We start from the raw sequence: 26,914 nt of genomic DNA, 5'->3' as shown, positions 1-26,914 counted from the left end.
TAACGAAGAGGGTGCCCTGTGAACGCGGCACGGCCCGGTCTGGCACATTCAATAGATATGACCGTCTACTGCTGGGAGCCCTCAGACAGGACATGGGATGAAAAATCCAGGCCTGGTTGTTGGATAAAAGCCTCTCTAACGACCAACGGTGCCGATTCCCAACTGGACATCATTGAAGGTAACCGTTTTGGAAATATCAATTTTCAGAACATTCTAGATATGTAGTGTATTGTAGAACCTCAAGTAAGTAACACAAATGACAGCGACAGTGCCGTTAACTAATTAATAGTATTGTTTTATATTGTTGAAAGTCTAGAGTTGAATCTTATACATACTATAACAGAGTACGTAGAACTAAACAAGAGAAGATAATTGGGTAGAGAATATGAAAAGTAACTAATATTATATTATCTCCCTTAGATACATTAATATCTTACTGTTCAATTTTATCTAAATTGGATTATAGACTACAAATAACAAGTGTAATAATAAACAGAGCTATAGTGGGCAACATAATTGATTGAAAAAAATGTTTTAATTACATATGGATTGAGTTTCTTAGCGAGTTAAAAAACTATAAATACATTTTTAAATAATATGTAAGAAAAATGCAAAACTGAAGTCGAAAGTAGCCTATAAAGTCCTCGCAAAGCTCATTTCAACTCACTGTGACTGTCAGTCTATCTGGCAAAAAAAATGTGTATAAATTATTTTTGCCACACACAATTATTTCTTTTAGCTGACATCGCAAGAATAAATAAATTAAGAAGTTTTTTAGTAATTAATTATTTTGTTTGGTATCTCAAATCGTACTTGATGTGGTGGTATAAGTAGAATTAGTTCCCTTGAGGACTCTTGAACGCAACTAGACCAGATAAGCTAAAGCTAAATGCTGTTAGACACCTTATTTATAGTTTAGTTATTTAGCGACGCACCATAGAAGACGCATATTGAACGGGACTAGTGACGTTTGGGATATGTTGGGTTAGAGACCGGAAAATCAGTTAGCGATATAATCTTCCAGGGTAACGACGTGTTTAGTGACAGAGACTTTTACTGTGGCCTTTTATTAGAATAAATATATGTGAAGTTGTTCATCAGCGATGACTACATCTCTTCACTAGTTAAAACCGATGTGTTTGTTTTGTCTGGATTGTTGATCAACTACACGGAATACACCCGAACAATTACACCCAAACGCTTGCAGAGTAATTGGTTGAAATTCAACAGTCATCCATAGTTGACCTCAAGACAGCCTGAACAAGCAACATCACAGTGGCGACCCCGACGCCCGAAGCCCGGATTAACCCGAACCTCGAAGCCGAACATTGAACCGGACATCGAAGCTGAACGTTTACTCAGGTAAGGGTTGTGCACTCGAAGATATAAAGTTTCATCGGAGTACGGCTGAACACAGCATCATCGCAGAGTGACTTTGTTCTAGATCTACATGCAGTCGTCGCCTGCTTGATCGTACGTTCAACGAGCCGTTAACTCAGGGTGACCTTCGTCAGGACAGTAATCATCGCAACGTCTGGTCTATTCAACACTTATATTATAAACGCCTGATCTTCGTATGCTGAATCGACCTACAGCCAGAGGAACCGTTCATTCATAACGGGTGAGAGTTTGTCAGTGAACCTGTTGGACATATTTTTTTCTTCGCTTGAGAAAACAGTCGTAGGAGCCACATCGAGTATCAAGTTTTACCTCGTCAGTTTTGAGGACAGTTTGCCCGCTGTCAGAAGTATTGTGAGTACTACAAGTTTGGTAACTAACTAAATCGCTCTGTCGTCTTACCCTTTGAGAGATTCTTGTGGAGCAGTTTGCTCATTGAACCGGTTGCTTGCCACTTTTATAACGGTCACTGTGTTTAACCTTTGGAAGGTTAGTGAAATCGTATTTGTCGTTGCTGGACATTGATATATTTATTATACGTTGGTCTAGACCATATCTAGACTTGTTGATATTGAAGTTGTGGAAACAGATACATCCACTTAATTTTGTTGAAAACCGTTAATCGTATAACGGAACGTCGTCGGAGGTGACCTTGGTCTCACCTAGTCTACATTGGACATTTTGATCTAGTGAAGCAACGTACAACAGCAAACTTCGTCGTACTACCAGAGTAGCAGCAGAAGCAGTGAACTATTTTAGAGAACCGTTATTTGTCAGCCCAGATCAAGTCATCGTCAAGAAAGTCGTTATTCGTCAGCCCAGATCAAGTCATCGTCAAGAAATTCGTTATTCGTCAGTCGTCTAGATCGAGTTGCCGCCAAGAGACTGTTATTTGTCAGTAGTCGTCTACGCAAATCAAGTCGTCGCCAGGAGAACCGTTAAACTATTCGTCAGTAACTGTGTACACAAAGTCGTCGGAACTACACATACGGTCATCAACAGTCGTCGAAGAAACTGAAACATTTTGCTGTGGCATATCAAGACATCTGTGGCATTACGTGGGATACTCGACACGGATTGTATCCACTGGTAGCACCGGAGAACAGAGTCAGAACTGGAAGAGAGGCAGTGGAATTTGTTGTGATCTATCATATTCGGGAATCCGAACAAAGGGGATCTTTCTTATCAAAAGCTAAGTGCCATTTTCTTATTAGTATATGTTTAGATTGCCCTTAGAAATAGATTTTGTCTAAATTTGGTACGTTAGCCTGAGTAGTAAAATAAGGTGGTGCGCCTTAAAACCCGTCGGGGTAGAAGACGTAATTTAGATGAAAAGCTATATTATACGTTTAGGATAGTGATTGTTTTGTTTGTGTAAACGTCATATCCGTTGTTGCTTGGTTACTTCGTGACGTTATTAATGTGTGCCATATTGTCATATCCCAACCCATAGTGATAGTCTCATTTAATTTTTTCATTTGTGTATATTATTTTAAATTATTTATTTTTATTAATTTAATTAGATCTGTATTTTTTTCACTTAATGATAGAAAGTACAGGTAGGATTCTTTTATTGTGAATCAGACTAAAATACATTTTAGTTTGAGCGGTTAAAATCAAATATGATTTTGCCATGAGAATAATGCCGAAACTGGCATTGTAGTCAAACATTGTCGTCTGGCTAATTTTAGATCCACAAATTTTTGGATATCTCGTTGGTACATTTAATCATCTAGACTCTAATTTGGAATATTATTATTAATTGAAAGATGAATGAAGGTAGTACATTCTAGATGTATATATCTTGTTATAGATATATTTGACATTGTATAAACATATTTATTTCATATGGTTAAATAGAACCATAATTTCTGGATTGGATCTAGATCTATCTTATCTACTCTAGACACTTCAGTCACATCAAATTTTAAAATTGATCATAGTTATTCATACTAGATCTAATAGTCATAGTGCTCTTGATAACTGTAGATCTAAATGGTACTATTATATATACTATAATATACTAGATTTAAATTTGTGTGATATTAATATACAGATTTGAATATAACTCAGACTAGATTTACACATTTACTGAATCTATAGAGACATAACACTTAAAACTTGTATAAAAGTTTGTAAAAACTTAAATATAAAATAAGTTTAAGGTATAGCCATAACTAATATAGGCTAAGTAAAAATATATAAAATTGGGTGAAAATAAAATACAATGGCTACATCATCATATGTGGACCTTAAGGAGGTTAAGGAAACAGCTATGCAGGATGGAAAGGCCATGGAGTTAAAAGGAAAGGACTTAGCAGCTTATGTACAGCAAGTTGTGAGGGAAGAAATGGAACGGCAAGATAAAATAAGAAGGGAAAAAGAAGAGATAGAAAAACAAGAAGAACGTCAAAGACAAGAGATAGAGAGACAAGATAGGATCAGAAAGGAAGAATATGAGAAGCAAAAAGAGGACCAAGAAAGGCAGAGAGAGCATGAAGCTAAAATGGAGAAGATGAGATTGGATGCAGCACAAGCTAGAGCTCAAACTGAACAGACAACTCAAAGAAATAACACAAATAACTCAAATAATATTACCACACAAAGAGACAACCCTAATTTGCAAACATGGCTAAAGAGAAAGATACAAAGTTTTGATGAATAGAAGGATGACATTGGTGATTTTCTGAAAAGATATGAGGCAAAAATGTCTACATTTAATATGCCAGAAGAAGAATGGGCTGAAATACTGATAGACTTCGTTCATGGTCAAGCTCTAACAATATGCCAAAATCATGACCAACATATTGATGATAGCTATCAAGTTTTGAAAAGAGAGTTGTTGAATGCCTATGGTCATAATGCTACAACTTTCAGAAAGAAATACTTTGACAATATACCATCATTAGGAATAGAACCCCAAACTACTATTAATATGGAAAAGGATTTTTTCAATAAGTGGGTAAAATTAGAAAAAGTAATAAACTCTTATGAGGGATTAAAAAAATTTATTCTAGTGGACAACTTTGTAAATAAATGTAATCCTCAATTACAATCTTTTATTAGAGAAAGAAACCCCAAAACTATAGATGAAATAACAGAGATAATGAGAGTATACAAAAATGCCTATCCAAATAAACCATTTTCTGATAGGGATAAGAGCAAAATAGATTTAATAGGATACACCAAAGAAAATGTTGATAGAAGTAGAAATAGAAGCAGATCAAATAGTGGAAATAGAAAATATAGTGAAATAACCTGTTTTAAATGTCAAGGAAAAGGTCATATAGCAGCTAACTGTAGAAGAGGGAATAGTAGGTCTGGAAGTAGAAATAGATACACTGAACAAAATAACAGTAGATATAGGAGTAGAGATAGGAATGACAGGGGAAATTATAGAAATAGGAGTTACAGTAGGGAATACAAAAATAAAGGTACAGATAGGATTTATTTCATGGAAGGAAATAGGAACAATTTTGCAGTGTACCCAGGGTTTGTAGATAGAATTCCGGTGGAATTAATCAGGGATTCAGGTTGTAACACTTTGGCAGTAAAAACTAAATTTGTCAAACCTCATTGGTATAAAGGGTTTACTAGGAAAGTAGAATTAGCAGATGGCACCGTAAGGGAATTTAAAGCTATAAGGGTATACATTGAAACTCCATTTTTCACTGGATATTGTGATGGCATTGCAATACCAGAAATGAGATATGATATGTTAGTAGGAAACATAAAAGGATTAAAAGAATGTTCAAGAAAAGAATTAGCAGACTGGCAAAACAAATACAAAAACATAAGACAAAATCATGAAAACATAGAAACACAAAATATAACAAGTATGGTAATAACAAGATCAATGGATAAACAAGATGAGAAACAGGAAAATACAATAAATGTAATAAGTAATGATGAAGAAAAAGAAACCAGTAATGTAATACAAATAGAAAATACAGATGTTAAGGAAAGAGAGATAGAAAATGAAACACAAAATAGTCTTGAAACACAAATATCTCAAAGTCAAAGTGAAAAAAAAAACAACACCCACATTTGCATTAGAACAAATGAATGACAATATTATTGGGAAAATATATTCAAGAATATCAGATAAAAACAATAATAATTCAATGGAGAAATTTTGTATAGAGAATAAAATATTATTTAGACAAACAAGTAATGATAACAAAAAAATAAAACAACTTGTCTTACCACAGAAATATTGGAAAGATGTTTTAATCATGACACATGATAATAATTTAGGGGAGTAAAGAAATGTTATAGGAATTTGTCAAAACAAGTATTTTGGCCCAAAATGAAAGCAACAATCAACAAATACATAAACTCATGTGACATATGTCAAAAGAGATCTAACAAAAGTTTAGTGAATAAAGCACCCATTCAAGAAATGGATGAACCTACAGAACCATTTCAGAAAGTATCTATTGATTTAATAGGTCCTTTAATTCAAACTGAAAATAATAATAAATACATTCTAACAGTAATAGACATGTTTGGTAGATACCCAGAAGCAATCCCATTATCAAATACAAGTGCAGAAAATATCATTAATGCCATAACTCAAAAAGTAATTACAAGACATGGTATACCTAAAATTATATTGAGTGACCAGGGATCTCAGTTTAAGTCAGAACAATTTAAGAAATGGACTAAACAATATAATATACAACACATATACTCTTCAGTTTACCATTATTACATTAACTATGTACTATTTGCTCATAGAAACAACATCCATGAAGCAACACAATTTTCACCATATGAAATAATACATGGAAGAAAACCCAGAGATGAATTAGATGTTTTTAAAGAAAATCTAATAGACAATGAGAATAAATTAAATAATGACAGTGAAACAACAATCACAACAGAATTGAAAGAAATATGGACTCAAGCATATAACAACAATAAGAAGTACAAACAAAGTGCTCATGAGAATATAAATAAGAAAAGACAATTGAAAACACTAGAAGTAGGAAACAATGTATTAATATTAATAAATGACCTGAAAAATAAAATTGGTAAACAATGGAAAGGTCCATTTAAGGTGATAAAGCAAATTAGTGATGTGAATTATCAAATTGAAATAAATGGGAAAATTAAAAAACATATCACATAAATAATTTGAAACTGTTTCATGATAGAGAAGATGAGTTGATACAAAACATTCAGGAGGAAAGAGAAAATAAATTTTCAGAAAGAGAAGAATGCTTGATGATAATAACAAATGAAAATCACAATGAAAATGATATTAAGGAAATACCTGTAATAGAAACAAAAGAGAATCAAACTTGGCAAAAGATTAATCTTAATAATTTAACTAAGGAAAAGTCAAAAGATATAACTAAAATAATACAGGAATACAAAGAAATTTTTTCCAGCATACCAGGAAAAACAAATATTATTAAACATGACATTAAAGTAAAAGACCCAAAACCTATCAAGCTTAAGCCATATAGAATACCGCTATATTTACAAGACAAAGTAAAAAAAGAAATAGACAATTTACTAGAATCAGGTATAATTGAACCATCAACATCTCCTTATGCTTCACCAATTGTGATAGCCAAAAAGAAAAATGGAGATATACGGTTATGTATTGATTATAGGAAACTTAACAACATCACAGAATTTGACCCATATCCAATGCCAAATATAGAGGATATTTTACATAAATTAAATGGAGCAAAATTTTTTACTAAATTGGATTTAACTAAAGGTTATTGGCAAATACCTTTAACAGAAAATGCAAAACCTTACACAGCATTTGTAACACCATATGGTATTTTTCAATGGAATTATATGAGTTTTGGATTAGTAAATGCAACTGCCACATTTAATAGAATGATGAATATGATAATTGGAAACAAAGAAAATGTTATTTGTTATTTGGATGACATATGTATTTTTAATAATAGTTGGGAGGAACATTTGGTAGAAGTAAAAGAAGTGTTCAAAATAATAAAAGAAAGTGGACTTACAATTCAGGCAGAAAAAGTAGAAATAGGATTGGAGGAAATAATTTTTTTTAGGACATAAAGTAAATAACAACATGATTAGCCCTATTGAAGATAACATAAAGAAAGTACTTAATATTAAAATACCTACAACAAAAAGACAAATTAAAAGCATATTAGGAATAGTAAATTATTACAGAAAATTCATAAAGAACTTAGCAGAAATAGTGAATCCATTAAATGACTTACTTAAAAAAGGAAAACCTCAAAAAGTAGTCTGTAATGAGGAATGTGTGAAAGCTATTGACAGAATTAAAGATGTTTTTAGTCATGAATTAATATTAAGACTACCCGATAAAGACAAAATATTTTATGTCACAACTGATGCGTCTGGTAGTGCTATTGGTGGTTGTCTAATGCAGAACTATGATAACTTACATCCTATATTATATGTAAGTAGAAAATTATCAGAGGCAGAGAAAAAATATAGTGTCATTGAACGAGAAGCATTAGCTGTAATATGGGTAATTACTAAGCTAGAGAGTTATCTAATAGGAAGGAAATTCATATTATTAACTGATCATAAACCTATTCAGTATATACAGCAAAAGAGCATGAAAAACAGTCGTGTTTATAGATGGTTCTTAGCACTACAGGAATATAAATTTGAAGTGAAAGCTATTAGTGGATCTGTGAATATTGTAGCTGATCTACTGTCTAGAATGACATTGAAATGAAATAATTTTGTAAATAAACTATGATTATATTGATTATGTAATATATATTAATATATTGGCACAATTTATATGTTATGGAAAAGGGAGATATATAAATTTGATGTTAAGCATTTAAAAGTAAGTATGGATATATTTTTTTTGTGTGAATCATTTCATATATCATTGACGAAAGTTAGTTCGATGGAAAAGGGTGAGTATAAAAGAAAAATGGACAAAAGCGTATAAAAGGGTAGTAAGGAAAAGCTTATTGAATGTGGAAATAAAGTCTATAATTGTTTTTAAAATATTGTATTTTGTCAGACTACTGCCAGTGGAGAACATTTGGGAGAAGTGTATGATGTGCCCATGAGATGCCACATTGCTATGATGAACTGTTACTGTTTACAGATGATTCTGGAATTTTGGAAGTAACAGTGTAATGTTATGAACATTGACATGAACATGATGAACTGTCAAGCCAAGATGAAGATGTCAAGATTTTATGTTTGTTGTCTTCCCCTTAAATTGAAAATGCCCTTGTAAGACTTGACAGTAGTGGAAAAATATTGACATATTTTTTTTTCAAGGGGGGGAGGAATCTATTAGACACCTTATTTATAGTTTAGTTATTTAGCGACGCACCATAGAAGACGCATATTGAACGGGACTAGTGACGTTTGGGATATGTTGGGTTAGAGACCGGAAAATCAGTTAGCGATATAATCTTCCAGGGTAACGACGTGTTTAGTGACAGAGACTTTTACTGTGGCCTTTTATTAGAATAAATATATGTGAAGTTGTTCATCAGCGTTGACTACATCTCTTCACTAGTTAAAACCGATGTGTTTGTTTTGTCTGGATTGTTGATCAACTACACGGAATACACCCGAACAATTACACCCAAACGCTTGCAGAGTAATTGGTTGAAATTCAACAGTCATCCATAGTTGACCTCAAGACAACCTGAACAAGCAACATCACAATGCTAAACAAAAACAACTGGTACGAATGTTTCTAATAGTACAGCTCTATTATGTCTACGACAGTCGTATCTAGAATTACATGACTGGTCCATGTTTATCAATAGTATTACACTTAATATAAGCTTATTTTTACAAGTATTTTCTTTATTTTTTTTTTTATTTTTAAAGCTTACATTAACTTCCTCTGTCCATCTGTTAGAAGGCTTGTACACGTTTTCTCACACAGACAATCTCGGATCACGATTTCACACACTGAAAATGTATTGGCTTGAGTAGGCTAAGTAGTTCGAATTCAGGTCGTTAAGTTTTATTTATTTATAAATGCATTTAAATAGCGATAACCCAGATGTCACCTTTTCTTTCTCTCTCTTTCTCCCCCGCCTTCCCCAATTGGTAAACATATTTCTTATCTTCTTATCTTATATAATACAGACGTTACTTCAAAAAAGAAGATTACGTCCTACGCGTCATGCATTTAGTCATGCATATTAACCAATGACTTAAATTCTGCCAAGTCACTAGTTTTCCTGGCTAGCTCAGGCAACCCATTCCATGCTCTAATAGCACAAGGGAAGAAGGAGCATTTGTACAAATTTGTCCTAGCATATGAAACAACACTATGTACTTTTATCTTTATGTCTTTCTGAGTATTTTATGAAATTTTGTTTTTGTATTTGAAGATTATGGTTCAGTGTTTCGTGCCTAATTGCTACTTTACTTTTGAGCCTTCTGTCCTGAAGGCTTTATAAATTTAGTGATTTTAATAAAGGTGTTACTAAAAGTGAATATTCGTTTGTTATGAATCTCACTGCTCTATTTTAGGTCTGTTCTAGTTTCTTTCAGTCTTCTTGAGTTGTGGGGTCGCTAACTGGTATTGTATATTCTATTATTGCGTAACTATGGTAAGATAACATTGTAATTGTATGTTCTTATTTGATCTATAGAAATTTCTTTTAATAAACCCTAATGATTTTAAAAATAAAATTAAAAATATAATATTTTTTTTTTAAATGCAGTAGTTAGTATGACAAAACTTATCTAAATCTAACTTAGTAATACAATTGTAAAAAAAGAAAAATATTCACAAAAAAAAAAAAACTAAAACTGTTTGCATAAATGAGTTAAAAATATGGTAAATTGTCATCTCCCGTACTAAATAGCCTGCCTATTTTGTTACTTTTAATAGTGAATAGTTGTAAAAATGGCGTATTTTTTATGAAAAAATTTGCTTGCGTGGTTTATTTTAAAAACTTAAATTGTTCGCTTTCAGAAAAGAAAAAAAAATAGCAGTTGCATCACAACTTTGAATGCTCTAAAATATCATGATGTCGGATTTTCAATATTTTTTCTAGTTTACGAGATCTAAACGAAACGGACGGACGGAAGGACAGACATACCACATAAAACTAATAGCGTCTATTCCCATTTCGGGGACCGCTAATAAGGCGGCATTCCTGGTTTGAGACGCAATTGTTAGATTACACCTACAGTGAAGGATTGGTGAAAATATGTACCAAAAAGAGACAAGAAAATGAGTCTGCTGTAAAGCCAGCAAGCTAAAGAGTTGCTTCTTACACTGTAAGTAGAGACACGAATCCAGTTTGAATGGCGAATGCAAAAAAGTGCTTGCTAGCAATGATTGAAGAAATAAGTCCTGAAAAAAAGAAAGCTGTACATTTGTATAATATGGTAATTATATCTATCTTATGGGCACTACTATGAAAGGGCTCAAAAAATGTACATTGGACACGTAAAATTGAGGTCCTGTTCCGCCATTAACACCTTTCCTCCCCCCCCCCCCCCCCCCCCCCAGTAAAAAAAAAGCCGGTCAGCATTGGTTGAGTCGATTAACACAGAAGGGTAGTAGCGGCATTAGGGCGCAACCGCCCCATCCTCCGCGCCTGAGGGAGGTCCCGCAATAGTTTTTCTTGTGATCGTCAGGTTCGAAACCAGACCAGTTGTCATAAAATATGACTTGTTGCTCAATATTTCCTGACATCTCAATGATATCAATTACCACGTCAGCTCTTAACATGACTTTTGTGGTTTCGAACTACCGTTCAGTTTCGATGAAGACAGTGCTATGAACTGTACGCTCTAAGCTGCTATCACTTCTTAACAGTTTACCTTGGCATCAAAAGAAAAACAAAACAGCCAGTAACAACCAATCAAAATCGTTTATTTCTTAAGTAAAGAGTCGCACAGTACTGTTTTATCACATTACAGTATAAAAAGAATTGTCACGTAAACAGTGACTATAATGTTACTTTAGTCCGCATCATAGAAAAACTAAAGGGGACAAGGGCGTGTGACGTATGAGAAGGATTTCTTGTTTGGTACTGTGGCCTAATTTGTAGTTTAGTTGTCGTTTTTTAAAAGTTGATTTGCTCTACAGTTATTTGGGCCAATCAGCATCCAGAAGTTTGACGATGATGTATTCATTTTTCTCCAATTAGCTACTGTGCATATACACCAGGCGGAGTGGGAAAACCTGTGTTTCAGTGTAGAAACAAATATCTCCAATTGTAGCGCTATAGTTAACTTGGTGCACGAACAATTTAGAAAAGTCTTGGCAAGAGTTCTAGCTATCGTTCAGTACTTTGCCAAACAAACAAACAAACAAACAAACAAACAGACAAAACAGCGCATGACGTGGGAGAACAGAGATTTTATGCGCCAAACAACGGCCAGTTTTTAGGCTTGATTGAGATGCTTGACAAATTCGACCCAACCATGCAGCAATAGCATCTTCGACGAATTAAGAACGCTTAGGCTCACGACCAGAACCTCGGATGTAGGATTCAAAATGAACTTATGAACCTGATGGTATATTTGTCCGTCATCCTTAACTGCAAGCTTGATGTTATATTTGTCTGTCATCCTTAACTGCAAGCTTGATGTTATATTTGTCTGTCATCCTTAACTGCAAGCTTGATGTTATATTTGTCTGTCATCCTTAACTGCAAGCTTGATGGTATATTTGTCTGTCATCCTTAACTGCAAGCTTGATGTTATATTTGTCTGTCATCCTTAACTGCAAGCTTGATGGTATATTTGTCTGTCATCCTTAACTACAAGCTTGATGGTATATTTGTCTGTCATACTTAACTGCAAGCTTGATGGTATATTTGTCTGTCATCCTTAACTACAAGCTTGATGGTATATTTGTCTGTCATCCTTAACTACAAGCTTGATGGTATATTTGTCCGTCATACTTAACTGCAAGCTTGATGGTAGCCACATGTCCATGTCTTTTACATTGAGTTTTTTTGACGTATCAAATCCAAAAGTCTTGAAGAAGAGCACTTTGAGTTTGTGTAGTTGAAAGGCCAATAGTGCAGTACTTACTAAAGGTAGTATGTTTTGTAACAAAATAAAAACAAAAGGCCTACAGCGTTGGAAGGCGGACGAATCCGTTAGAGTGACGTGAATCAATATATACCGTCTACCCTTACTGCTCAAGCTCAGCACGTGACAATTGAAAAAAAAAAACAACTTACATTTGAGAATGGTAAATAATCGCTACCAAACTGACTCAGTGGTGGAATGGGATAAAGTAAACTAACATCGCCTCCGAATTTTTATTATTATTTTTTATTTTTTGTTGCGAAAACACAAACTCTCATAAAATCGCTTTGTTATCTATTCTTTAACACAGTGCCTCCCAAACTGTATTCCGCGGTACCCTAGCGTTCCGAGAGGCCCGAATAGGTGTTCTATAAACTACTGGAATAATTATATAGTAGGCCGCCACGTGTATTAATCTCTCTAAAAGAAAATAAGCTAAGTGTTCCGCCTAATACTCAGAATGTGCTAGGTGTTCCGTTTAGAAAAAAAAATTCGGGAAACACTGCTGGAACCCGTATAAGCCACTTCTATTTATCCCCCGAAGGCTTTACCGTACAAAGCCTTTAGCATCCGAAAATGAGTAGTCTCTGGTTCGAATCTCGTTTGTGATTTGAATTTCAGGTTTTTTGGATGACATCAGTTGAGCAAATTAAAGGCGGTTGGTCGTTGTGCTGGTCACTGGACACCCTCGTTTATAAGTGTTCATGGTATATGGCCTTTACATCATTATCCCAATAGAGCTGAAAGAGATACTGTTTTTTTTAAAGCCCTTTTGGTTGACTAACAATTTAATAAAATCACACAAAATAAGGTGGTGGGCGGTAGCTCATTAGTTGATTAATTATCAATGATCATTCATTGATGAATTGTCCAGATGCAACTATGAGCTTTATTAAGTGGAAAGAGACACACATGAAAATACTAACTCCAGGGCCAACCACATTTCCCTGCTCTTCTGACACTCTGACACAAACGCGAACCATGGCTTACATACAATTTTCAGGAAAATTAAACACACCACTTGACGGTTTTTGTTCGGTGTTTTTATGTCATAAACCCACGAGTGTCATTCTCGTTGTTGAGCTGTTTGTTATAAATGTGGTTGAAATATGAAATTTGATTTTTTTATTTAGTTTCCGAGACCTAAACATGTCAGACGGACAGACAGACAACATAAAATTTCTATCGTTTTTTTCCCTTTGTGGGCCGCTAAAAAACAACAAGTGCACCAAACGCTGTATTCAAAGCTGTGTCAAGAACGTGTCTATGTCCAAATATAGATTCGGGTTTTCCCGCTTGTTGAGCTGGTCCCCTTATGTTATAAGTTCTTTCTTTTCTTGCTGTGCTGTTGTTGAATTCTGAGAAGTGTTGGCCTGCTGAGCGGCTTTACGTGGTAACGACAGACGTGTTCATTTCAATCTCACATGTGTAATAAGGAGATGGTAAGTGACCTATTAGACTTTTTAAGTTATGTGTTTGTACATTTACCATATTTTATTCTAAGTGGCCGTAAGCTGTAAAACACTCATGATTTGTAACTTCATAATGTTGTTGATCCATTCACATTATATATGCACATTGCAATGAAGAGGAAAAAGAACAAGAAAATGGATATGACTGTATTAAGCTCAGTGGTAGTCTATAGAGAACCTTTAGTTTAAAATGTTTACAATTAGTTGGTTGCGTGTATGTTGAAAAGGGGCGGGGAGGTGCAGGCTTCCTTTACTGTAAGAAATCTCATTAGGACAGGGGTCGGCGGCTCGCGGCTCTTTGGATATTAAGCTGCGGCTCTTTAATTTCATGCGCAAAAATTATTTATTTTATCAAAAGAAAAAAAAAAACATTTAAAAATCATTCTGATTTGATTAACGAGTATTAAGCACCGATCTCTCAGCCACTTGTAATCGCTTTTCAGCGCACCCCTCCGCCGAGTCTTGAAATGTAACATATTTGCAACTTTCTTCTGCCTTATCACTGGATATAGATGAGTCTTGCGACATAAACCACACGGCATTAGTTGACTTGTTGTCAGGTAAATGTCTTCCGAAGGTCTAACAGAGGAAACTCTAGGATCGATACCGCTCTCATGACAAATTAGAGGAGACGATACATCTAATGTCGTGCAAAAATATAATAGAAAACAATATAATCGATATAATAAAATAGTTTCAATAGCAACTGATGGAGCCAAAAGTATGATCAGTATCTTGTTAAAAGCACTCTAACATCGTCAGTTTAAAGAATTCTTAACGAAACGGAGACTCGGTATTTCGACCTCCTTCTTTACAATAAAGTGTGATGGCTTTCCAAAGATAAGGTGTTGAAACGTTTTGCTTTGTGCTTGAATGAAATAAATACATTTCTAAATGAAAAAAAAACATTGATCACTCTGAATAGGAGAACGACAAATGGTTGCAAGCATTTTACTTTATGGTGGATATAACAATGAAATGAAATGAGCTGAATCTAAAACTGCAAAGAAAGGAAAACACAGACTATAATTTGGTAAAAGAATTCGTTTGTTTTGCAGAAAAATTATTTCTTTTTGCAGGAGATATTCAGAGCGGTCAATTACTTCATTTTCAATTTGTAAAGCAATATTGCGACAAAATCAGTGCAACTGTTGACACGAGTTACTTCAGCACAGTTATAAAGAAAAATTAAAGACAATTTGATGACAGATTTGAGAAACAAACAAAACATTTGTCGCCTTTATACAAAATCCTCTCAACACAAATAGTTACGAAATACACATTGAGCCATTTGGAATTGGTACTGGATCTCTACAGTCGCAATTGATTGATTTAAAAAGTAAAGTTGTGTGGAGTGGAAAATGTACAGAGTTGAAAATCCATTTGGAAGAGTTGAAGGTCCAGAAATGTAACGCCACAAAAGTGGACAGCTTTTTAGTCCTCGCATGGAATAGTCTTCCAAATGACTACAGTCAGAAGTTGGCGTGTGAAAACACTATTGATATAAAGATAATTAGATCTTTTTTCTTATGAGTAAATAGATTCGTTTTTTTAAATCGAAAAACTTTATTTATGCGAGTACTATTTATTGTTTGGAAGAAGACATTTTTGTGGCTCTTTAAAAACGTTGAAAGTTTGTACATTGTAATTTTTGGCTCTTTCGACTCAAAAGGTTGCCGACCCCTGCATTAGGACGAAGATCTACATACGAATGTTTTTTTGTTTTTTTTTTTCTGGGGGGGGGGGATTGAAAAGGGGCAAAGGAAAGCAAGCCAATGAAAGTATATAGGTCACCAATTGATGTGATTTAACACCAATTGATGTAACGTGATTTAACACCAATTGATGTAACGTGATTGAACACCAATTGATGTAACGTGATTGAACACCAATTGATGTAACGTGATTGAACACCTATTGATGTAACGTGATTGAACACCAATTGATGTAACGTGATTGAACACCAATTGATGTAACGTGATTGAACACCTATTGATGTAACGTGATTGAACACCAATCGATGTAATAGTGTTGAACACCAGTTGATTTGCCATAATTGAATATCAATTGATGCTATATGGTTAAACAGTTGATATGATGTGGTTGAACACCAGTTGACAACACCATTTGGCGTGACATTCTTGGAAACATTTTGATGTGACATTTTAGAACACCAATTGATGTTATATGTTTGAACACCAGATGAAGCGATAGTTGGTGTGACTTGGTTAAACCCCAGCTGTATCGACATTGTTGAACACCAGTTGGTTCATCATGATTGAACAATAGTTAAACACCAGTTGGTTCAACATGGTTGAACAATAGTTAAACACCAGTTGGTTCAACATGGTTGAACAATAGTTAAACACCATTTGGTTCAACATGGTTGAACAACATTTGTTGTCTTTACATAAGTCGTGAATTATAGAAAAGTCTCCAGCTCACTGGGACGTGGCGGTCATTTAGTCTTTAGGTTTCGAAAGTATCATTTCCGCTGTCTTGTTCCCGCCTTGTATTAATAGAGTAAGATTCCTAGATCTAGTTTATTGTACAAGAATCTACTTCAATACAAACCGGGACACTCTTGAGCCAAATCGAAACATTGATCTGATGACTAATTACTCAAAGCCTTTAATGATCTTGTTGTATTAGATCTTGCTTTGACCTAATACATTGTAATGAATATACTTTTAGTATCGAATATGTAAAACTGTGAGTTATTTAATTATCGTGTTCACTCTGACTGTATTGAACACATACAGCTGTGCTGTTCACTCTGACTGTATTGAACACATACAGCTGTGCTGTTCACTCTGACTGTATTGAACACATACAGCTGTGCTGTTCACTCTGACTGTATTGAACACATACAGCTGTGTTGTTCACTCGGACTGTATTGAACACATACAGCTGTGCTGTTCACTCGGACTGTATTGAACACATACAGCTGTGCTGTTCACTCTGACTGTATTGAACACATACAGCTGTGCTGTTCACTCGGACTGTATTGAACACATACAGCTGTGCTGTTCACTCTGACTGTATTGAACACATACAGCTGTGCTGTTCACTCTGACTGTATTGAACACATACAGCTGTGCTGTTCACTCGGACTGTATTGAACACATACAGCTGTGCTGTTCACTCGGACTGTATTGAACACATACAGCTGTGCTGTTCACTCGGACTGTAATGAACATATACAGCTGTGCTGTTCACTCGGACTGTATTGAACACATACAGCTGTGCTGTTCACTATCCAATGCAGGCTTATTAAATGTCCAGTGTCAACATCTTGGATGATACATTCATGAAAAGATCCTTTGGTGTTTTTCATTTCGTGCATTTAAAAGCAACTTTAAACGCCGTACACTCTGATTGTGTAAGTATAGATTTTTTTTGATGTTTTTTAAAGCGCTTGGCTTACGAAACGAGATGTACCGGGTTCGAATCTCGGTGAAGACTGGGATTTTTAATTTCGGGATTTCTAGGGCGCCATAAGTCCACTCAACTCTAATGGGCACCTGACTTAAGTTTGGAAATATAAAGGCGGTTGGTCGTCGTGCTGGCCACATGACACCCTAGTTAACAGTTGGCCATAGAGACAGATGAGCTTTACATCATCTGCACTATATATCTCATGATATGAGAAGGCGACTTTACTTTTGCTAGCATGTGCTTATGCCGAGAGGTTACTATGACTTGATCAAACATGGCACAAGAAGATGTAGACTTCGATGTGCTTATGTCGAGAGGTTACAATGACTTGATCAAACATGGCACAAGAAGATGCAGACTTCGATGTACACAAGCTAGTAACTAGTAAGGTAGAGGAACATTTATTTCATTAAGTGACATTAAGACGATTGCTTCTTAAGAGGCTGTAAAATAGTTCAACTAGGATTAGAATTTCCCTGTGTAACGTAACACCCCAAGTCCTCAAATATTAAAGAAAGAAATAAGAAGCCCTCATCACTACTACATGTAATTGCCTGTAATCATTAAAATATAACTTTTTAAAGAACTTATGAAACTTTTTATAATTAAAATAAGAAAAAAAAAACGAGCCCAATTCAGATAATCTTCAAGATCATTATCGTAGGTTAGCCATTGCATTGTTTATAGTTCGTCCCGAAGTATCAAGATATTGTAATTTAAAGATTCACCATTCCGTCCACTTTTAAACAGGCACATTTCTCAAGTGATATATTACACATTTTTTTTTATAGTTCACAATGTATTAGGATTTTTACCTTTAACTCCTCGCCGAAATATTTTCGCGCCCCTGAGTCGTTGTACCGCGAAATAAAAAACCCAAAAACGTTAAGTAGCGTGGACTTCTTGGAAAATTAAAATGTCGAGGAGAGTGAGAGGGTGACTCATGACGTGACTATGTCCTAAGTCGTTCTTTTATTCCTGTTGAGAGGAGACTGTCTCGTTAAACTTCCCTACGGTCTCACTTGCTCATAAAAACATTTTTTTTTCGAAACAACACACTAACACCTGTCGTATAACTAGCACATTTGATACAACACGCTAACAACTGTCTTTTAACTAGCTCATTTGAATACAACATACTACACAAACACAAATGATGTAACATGGGTTAACACCATTGAATACAACATACTACACAAATGTCGTTTAACTAGCTCATTTGATACAACACACTACACATATGTCGTTTAACTAGCTCATTTGATACAACACACTACACATATGTCGTTTAACTAGCTCATTGAATACAACACACTACACATATGTCGTATAGCTAGCACATTTGATAGAACATACTTCACAAATCTCGTCTAACTTGTACATTAAACACAACACTATGCAACAACTTGTTATATAACAAGCACATTTAACACAACACACTACATAAATGTTTAATTAGCACATGTAAAACCACAGCTGTCATATAAATAGAACAACAATAAACACACCACTCACTTGTGTTTCTAGCACACTCCTTTGACATTATGATATACGCTAAAAATTTTACGAAGCTTATAATCCTGGGAATTTTTATTTCTAATCATTTTTCTTTGCATCTGAAAGTTTTCTTGCGTAGTCGAGTTACATATCGTGCACCTGTAAGTTATTGTCTGGTCAAAACTGTGTACACGTTATTTCTCTGACTCCCATTCTCAGTTCAAATTGAAAATTTGCACAATTATTCATTTGGTGTAGACAAGACACGAATCAATTCAAAACATTAACCAACTAGTCAATTAGTTATTAGTTATTAATATTATTTTAATTGATACCAACAAGGGAGACTAATCCTCCAGTATTCACAGTATTCCCTTAGATAAGCTTTGTGTTTATCTATTGCTCCATTGGCTTCCTGTGACAGCGAGACTCGTGGCCCACACTTTGTCATCAGTGTATCTACAAGGTGGCTCACACTTTGTCATCAGTGTATCTACAAGGTGGCCCACACTTTGTCATCACTGTATCTACAAGGTGGCCCACACTTTGTCATCACTGTATCTACAAGGTGGCCACACTTTGTCATCACTGTATCTACAAGGTGGCCCACACTTTGTCATCACTGTATCTACAAGGTGGCCCACACTTTGTCATCACTGTATCTACAAGGTGGCCACACTTTGTCATCACTGTATCTACAAGGTGGCCACACTTTGTCATCACTGTATCTACAAGGTGGCCACACTTTGTCATCACTGTATCTACAAGGTGGCCACACTTTGTCATCAGTGTATCTACAACAATGAGACGCCCTTGTATCTTAGCGAACTGATCACTCCATATGTCCCTCAGAGAGCCCTGCGCTCAATGCACTCAACGCTTCTAGTGGTGCCGCGTTTCATCCTCCAAAGCTACGGTCTGCTGGCGTTTTCAGTGCACAGATAAAAGGTTTGGAACTCACTCCCCATTGATCTCAGACAGACAACATGCTACACCACTTTCAAAAAGAACATTTAGACCTACCTGTTTAAAACTTTTTTAGATTGGTTTGTCATTTTAGCCTCCGTGTTTATGTTTGTAATGTTATCACAGCGCCTTGAGTCTACATTTTGCTTGTTAACAGCGCTTTATAAATAAAATTATTATTATTATTTATTATTATCTAAAAAAAAGGATTTTTTGTATTTTTTTTTAAATAGCTGTGGATTTTTTTTCTTGAGCAAGTAAAAATTTATAGTTAGCAAAATTTTTTTTTGTTTAACTTTTAGCTCTTGTCTTTTGATAATACCTAGTATTGACTAGTATTGAGCTTATGCGCCTTACTTACGTTTTGCCATTCGCCTAATGGTCAAGTTGTCCTCTAGATGCAGTATCTCACACAATTTGAAGGTGATATATATCTTCAAAAACAAGGATTATTTTTGGTTTCATTTTTGAATGCATCTCGTGTTTCATGAGTATTTTACACCCTCACCCATTCCTTCACTTCGTCCACGACCCCCCCCCCCCCCCGCCCCCCAAGGAAGGTGATTTCATTGTTATCCATAAATTCGATGTTCATTTCCTATCTCAGGACTTTTTGTTGTAGTCATTATATTTTTCTTTTAGTAGGATTTCGGGTCCCTTTCCTACGCCCCCACACCTACACGCCCTTCCCCTCTGTTCCTCGCCCACACGTCCTCCCCCCCCCCCCCTCAAACACACCATCTTGGAGTCAGCGTCAGGTCGTGAGATGTTTTGATAGTTCCTGTGACATTTTTATTGCTAATCATTTGTCTTTGCATCTGAAAGTTTTCTTGCGTAGTCGAGTTTCATATCCTGGGCGTGTAATTTATTGGGTTTAAACTTAAACTGTAGTCAATTCAATACTTCATGCTGATTATTTCCCTTTCCTGGCATAGTAAGCAACAGATTAGTTCCCCTTGCTGGCATAATAAGCAAGAGAGTCGGTTTGTGAATGAAAGTTTAAAAATAACTATTAAAATCTTCCCCCGAAAAACTTCGCGACACTAGTGACTTAATTTTTCTGTGAAGCACAAGAGCGGGTGTGTATCACAAGCTCGAAGCTGCCTCCCTGGCCTATTGTGCATGCTGCTTGATTAACCTGTTCTGATAATGCAGGCGTCTCATTTGGCTTTGTTATTCTGGAGATATGTCATTTTTTAAATATATTCACTGATCAAAAGGGATCTTAAGATATGGTCAATGATTAATATAATATCAATGATTAATATATTATCAATGATTAAGATATGGTCAATGATTAAGATATGGTAAATGATTTAGATATTGTCAATGATTTAGATATGGCCAATGATTAAGATATGGTCAATGATTTAGAGGCCAATGATTAAGAAATGGTCAATGATTAAGATATGATCAATAATTTATATGTGTTCAATAAATTTGACCTGATGTATGATTAAAATGTAGTCAGTTATTTAGATAATGATATTGATTTCACTGTGGTCAATGAATGAACAGACCATGCAGCTGATATCGATCTACCAGATCTAATTATATCGACAAACTAACAAGAAAATTCTACGTCAATGATTAACATAGTGGTTTCAGTCTACAATACAAGGCATGTATGGATGTATACATGTATGTATGTATGTATGAATGTATGTATGTATGTATGTATGTATGTATGTATGTATGTATGTATGAATGTATGTATTTATGTATGTATGCATGTATGTATGTATGTATGCTATGTCAAAACCGTTTGATCAACCTAAATAAAACTTGGCTTAAATGTTCCTTAGATGATGGCGAAGACTGTAGTCTATGTTTAATGTCCCTCCCACAACCAGAAGGCCCTAAAAGTAGACAAAAAGAACATAATTATATCTGTATTAAAGGACGAAACGTTTTAAACAAATCGGGTGAACCCGTTTTCACCGTATTTTATATTAGATATGAATATGTTGGCTGAACGGGTAAACCCATTTTCATTCTCTATTTATGTCAGGAGTCTACATCAAGACATCGTTTCAGATCTTGGATCAGGAATTCATGCCTATTGAAAAAAATTACCTTTATTTGGAAAAGCCTAAACGGGCTACAACGAAAAATAAAGCAAACGACAGTCACCCGGGGGGCGGGGGTGAGTTTCAAACTTCCCTCCAGAATTTTTCAACATTAAAAACCTCTCATGCGCTCCCAGACTCCACATGGTTTTTAGGGACTTGTCTCAACACTCAAGCTACTTTTCCTTTTCTTTTTTTTTTTGTGGATTATATCCAAAGCATGATGAAAACTCGCAGCCTGCCCGGTGGTTGATGTTAGCCCTCACTGGTGGGCTAAGAAGTCTGCAATGGTGTTGCCAATCACATCTTTGTGACTGTTACCCACTACATTATTACAGATGTGCCATAGCGTTGCTTTATGTTGTGTGAAGCCATGATGACAGTTTCGATATTGGGGGCCATGGTCCAGAACTTTGCAAAGCTTATAGTACAGGTTTTTAGTCAGTGACCACAACAATCTGTGTTGCCCTCAAATGTCCGTCGCCGAATTGAGAATCAATGACTTTTAAGGCTTCACAGACTGCCTCGCAACAAAACTGTAAATACTACAACTGGTTCCAAATATCAAGAAACTCTTCCAGAGTCTATCGATGCCGATCCATCATTATATGCTAAAATGACACTGGACTTGAAGGCATTAATGGTCGCCAGTGCTAGAATTTGAAGGTCGTTAGATGAATAAGTTAGCATAGTGGTGTTAGGGTCTACTAGTTTCAAACATATGTCTAGGGTCGTTGGGCGACACCAAGGGGGAAGGCGATGAAAACGTTGAATGTTTTGTCGGTTGGTGGAGAGACCAGCTTTATCGGATAGTCTAGTGTCATGATGCATAAAAGACTGCATCTTGATAGGTCTTCTGAATCTCCAACCATTCACTAGTTTTCTAGCTGGGAGGTATTCTTCCAGCCTTTTATAGTTCTCAAAGCAGGTCAATATTGACCGTTTAATCCTAGGGTTTAGTGGAACTATATAATTCTTTATTTCAGCTGCATTTACTGGGCTGTTCTAGAGGTTCCACAGATAAATCTTAGTGCTTGGGACTGTATCTTATCAAGCTGTTCAAGAACTGTCCTAGAGCCATAGATTTGCACAGGTAGACTGTAGTAAATCTGTGATCGAAATGCTCCTAAATAGAGTGATCGAAGGATGTCTGCTCGGGCTCCACACTCCGTGGATGCCAGCTTTCGCACAATGCAAAGTTTCCCTGAGGCCTTTCTTGCAACTTCCTGGATGTGTTCAGACATTTTTAGTTTGTGATCTAAAGTTACCCCAAGGTACTTGGGTAACTTCTCCATGCCGATAGTCACTCCATTGTGGGAGAGCCGGAAAGTCTGCCTGAGAATGCCAGTCCCGAGCGTGAACAGAGAATAGACTGTCTTGGAGGTGTTTATTTATAGCCTCCATTTTTGTGTGTGTTTGAGCAGAGAGTGTGGAGATCTTCTTGCAACAATTTTTTTATAGTGGTTGCCCATCTTCTTGAGCCATTAAGTACGCTGAGTAGGACCTACGTAGACATAATGTTTGTAGATGCTCAAATAATTGACAGAAATGAACTAAGATTAAAACCCCCCTAGAATGCCTGATAAGAACTTCCTGTGCTCAGTTCCGATACCTTTCTACACACACTCATGGATTTGTGACTGTTCAATACTGCACGCCAAAACTAAATTATGTTAGCATTAGCTCAGACAGAAACACACTAAAACGCAAAGCTAATTCGTTCTAAACGGAAGTATTTCAGTCGACACAAAACAAGAGTGACAAAACCAGTTAGCCTTTTGTATAAGATACCCTCAAGTAGTTTGGTCGACTATCTGAATGGTTCTCTAGCTCTTAAAATGAATCTCTTGTAATAAATAAACATTAATTTTTTTTTTCAATAAGACGTTGTGCTATTGAAAATATTTGTAAGAACTGAAGATTTAATTTTGAGTTTGAGCAACAAAGTGATCACAAAAGCTGGATCTCGATACTCCAGAGCGCTGGGCCAAAAGAGATGAAGGAATCTTGGGATGTCCAAGCGTCATGGTCACCATCTCTTTTGACGGGAACCACAAGAATGTTACGCACAAATTTAATAAAGAGACATCAATTAAAGTCGCTATCGAGGGTACAAAATAATACAAACATTATTCGAGATCTATTTTTCGAGATCAAATTCACAAGCATAAGACCCAAACGAAGCGGGAGTTTGGGTTTGTAATCAGGAACCTCTCTTCTAGATTAATAGCGCCATATAGCTGACGAATTAAATCTGCCTGAATGATCACGTTCTATGCAGCTCTTTACCTGTCAGTAAGACCACTTTTAATGTTAAAGCATTGTCCCGAAGCTTCTTGTCTTTGAGGTGCTTTCAACTGTCAGAAAGAGCAGAGAGCGGATCATCTTTGGGAGACTAGCAGTTGAGAAGAAGTTTATTGACTAATAGAGACGACGGAAGCTTAACCTCGTCGTTAATATATATATACATATACTAGCCGGACATTACCCGCGGCCTGCGGGCCTTAGTTTGTGCATTTCTAATCTAGTGGATTGGAGTTCTATCTATGTCAATCTTAGTTAATGTTCCTTTCAAGTTTTTCTCTTTCGACACGAAAATAAAAGTTGTTTTGCGAAAAAGGGCTTAGATCCATATCAAATATAAAATACTATGGAAACCGATTTACCCGATTTTTTAAAAGCGAATAGAGATAACTTTAGCAATTAAAATGAAAGTAGAACGAGATGAATGGGATATAAAGTACAATTAAAACGGGTTTACCCGATTTGTAAATTGAAGGGGAATATAAAGTACGTGAGGACGTCTAAATTTGCAGATATAAGTAACGAATTTATGTAAAATGCTTTTGAAACACAAATTTGAAGGTTAGTTTTATTAAATAATGAAATCAATAGACTATATTTTGTATTTCCAGGTGTCAGAGTGAAAAACTATCTGTGCAAAGTGTAGTTTTAAAAATTAGATCTAGATCTAGATCGTTTCGATCTAAACATGGTAAACATGGCCTAGATCCATGAAATAGTAATACTTTCATAGAGTGGGCAACTTTTTTTTTCTTGAGGGTCTTAAGTTTGTTTAAGGACTACTATATCGTTACGCTTTCAGTTAGTACCCAAGGACCATTTATGCCAAGTTTTATCAAAGATATTGAAACAATTGTGATTTCTATGCAGGACCTACACCCATACATATATACGCCTTACTTTCTACTTTATAGTATATATTATATATATATATATATATATATATATATATATATATATATATATATATATATATATATATATATATTTATTTATTTATATATGTATATATATTGAAAAGGTCTTTATAAGCTATTATCTTCATTTTTTTACATCTGACATCTACTTTTCAATTTAAATTACTGCTAGTTCTACTGTAAATTAAAATAAATCACATATGCTTAGTATAGCAGTTTACAAAGATATTTTAAGCAACTTCTAATATTATTAAAAACTTAGTATTATAAACATAGTGGTGAAACATACATTTGTTGGAACCCCTGTATTTAATTTTGTAGGCCATGGTATTGGGTGTGTTGGAAGTATAGTTTTAGTGATCCACTTTAGTCGTGTGTACTCTCGTCTGTTTGATTTCCTCGTTGGACTGGAGACTAACGCTAAACACAATCACGTCTTCAAAACACAATCTTACCTTCAAAACACAATCACATCTAAAAAACACAATCACATCTCCAAAACACAATCACATTTCCAAAACACAAGACGATATTCTAGAAGGAGTTTCTGTCAACTTGACGGGCGCCTATTATAACGTAGTGCGTTAAATCAAAACGTCATATTCAACGGAAATTAACGGAAATAGTTTTTTTATTTTGTGCCGTTTTCAATTCTCCATGGATATGTCGTGTTAAGGTAATGTAGCAGTGGCCTCTTCTGGATGATCATTGTTTTTATATCAAATAAACTACAATTTGTGTCTGGAAATATCATTACAACATTTAAAAAAATAATCTCAATACTTAAATAACAAACAAACGCGGAAGCTAGATGTAGAACATTGCTTAGTTAGAAATTCCCGTAGTTTTTTTGTAATAAACAGACTAATTGGTCTAAGCTGCATGTCTTGGGGGTCTACATTTTCAAAGTTGCGTCACACTTCCATAAGTTGCGCTACATTTCGGTGACACGAGCTAGATTTCTGAAATTTAAGCTACATTTCTGAAATTTAAGCTACATTTCTGAAATTTAAGCTACATTTCTGAAAGTTGAGCTACATTTTTTAAAGCTGAGCTACATTTCTGAAATTTAAGCTACATTTCTGAAAGTTGAGCTACATTTCTGAAAGTTGAGCTACATTTCTGAAAGTTGAGCTACATTTCTGAAAGTTGAGCAGCTACATTTCTGAAAGTTGAGCTACATTTCTGAAAGTTGAGCTACATTTCTGAAAGTTCAGCTACATTTCTGAAAGTTCAGCTACATTTCTGAAAGTTCAGCTACATTTCTGAAAGTTCAGCTACATTTCTGAAAGTTCAGCTACATTTCTGAAATTTAATCTACATTTCTGAAAGTTGAGCTACATTTCTGAAAGTTGAGCTACATTTCTGAAATTTAAGCTACATTTCTGAAAGTTGAGCTACATTTCTGAAAGTTGAGCTACATTTCTGAAATTTAAGCTACATTTCTGAAATTTAAGCTACATTTCTGAAATTTAAGCTAAATTTCTGAAAGCTGATCTACATTTCTGAAAGTTGAGCTACATTTCTGAAAGCTGAGCTACATTTTTGAAAGCTGAGCTACATTTCTGAAAGTTGAGCTACTTTTCTGAAATTTAAGCTACATTTCTGAAAGCTGAGCTACATTTCTGAAATTTAAGCTACATTTCTGAAAGTTGAGCTACATTTCTGAAAGTTGAGCTACATTTCTGAAAGTTGAGCTACATTTCTGAAAGTTGAGCTACATTTCTGAAAGTTGAGCTACATTTCTGAAATTTAAGCTACATTTCTGAAAGTTGAGCTACATTTCTGAAAGTTGAGCTACATTTCCGAATAATACTTCTACTTGTTAATCATG

The 26,914-nt window shown here is 35.2% G+C and overlaps 1 protein-coding gene and 1 long non-coding RNA gene across 4 annotated transcripts in view; both read left to right on the top strand.

The window, feature by feature from the left end:
* Positions 1-873: 873 nt before the first annotated feature.
* Positions 874-8,888, top strand: LOC129921802 (uncharacterized). Its single transcript, XR_008773782.1, has 2 exons — positions 874-3,177; positions 8,408-8,888. It is a non-coding gene; the product is annotated as an uncharacterized LOC129921802 (long non-coding RNA).
* A 4,599-nt stretch (positions 8,889-13,487) lies between these two features.
* LOC106068863 (uncharacterized) overlaps positions 13,488-26,914 on the top strand; it is a 29,901-nt gene continuing 16,474 nt past the window's right edge. The window contains exons 1-2 of one of the 3 annotated variants that reach the window (XM_056003600.1): positions 13,488-13,859; positions 17,158-17,271. The gene's annotated coding sequence lies outside the window, so the exon portion shown is untranslated. Of the gene's footprint in view, positions 13,860-17,157; positions 17,272-25,441; positions 25,757-26,914 lie in introns of those variants that run through there. The other 2 variants (XM_013228367.2, XM_013228368.2) reach the window with 2 other exon arrangements.

The sequence above is a fragment of the Biomphalaria glabrata genome, chromosome 11, assembly GCF_947242115.1.
Source record: "Biomphalaria glabrata chromosome 11, xgBioGlab47.1, whole genome shotgun sequence".
Taxonomy (NCBI): Eukaryota; Metazoa; Mollusca; class Gastropoda; family Planorbidae; genus Biomphalaria; species Biomphalaria glabrata.
This window is presented reverse-complemented; position numbering and strand designations above follow the sequence as displayed.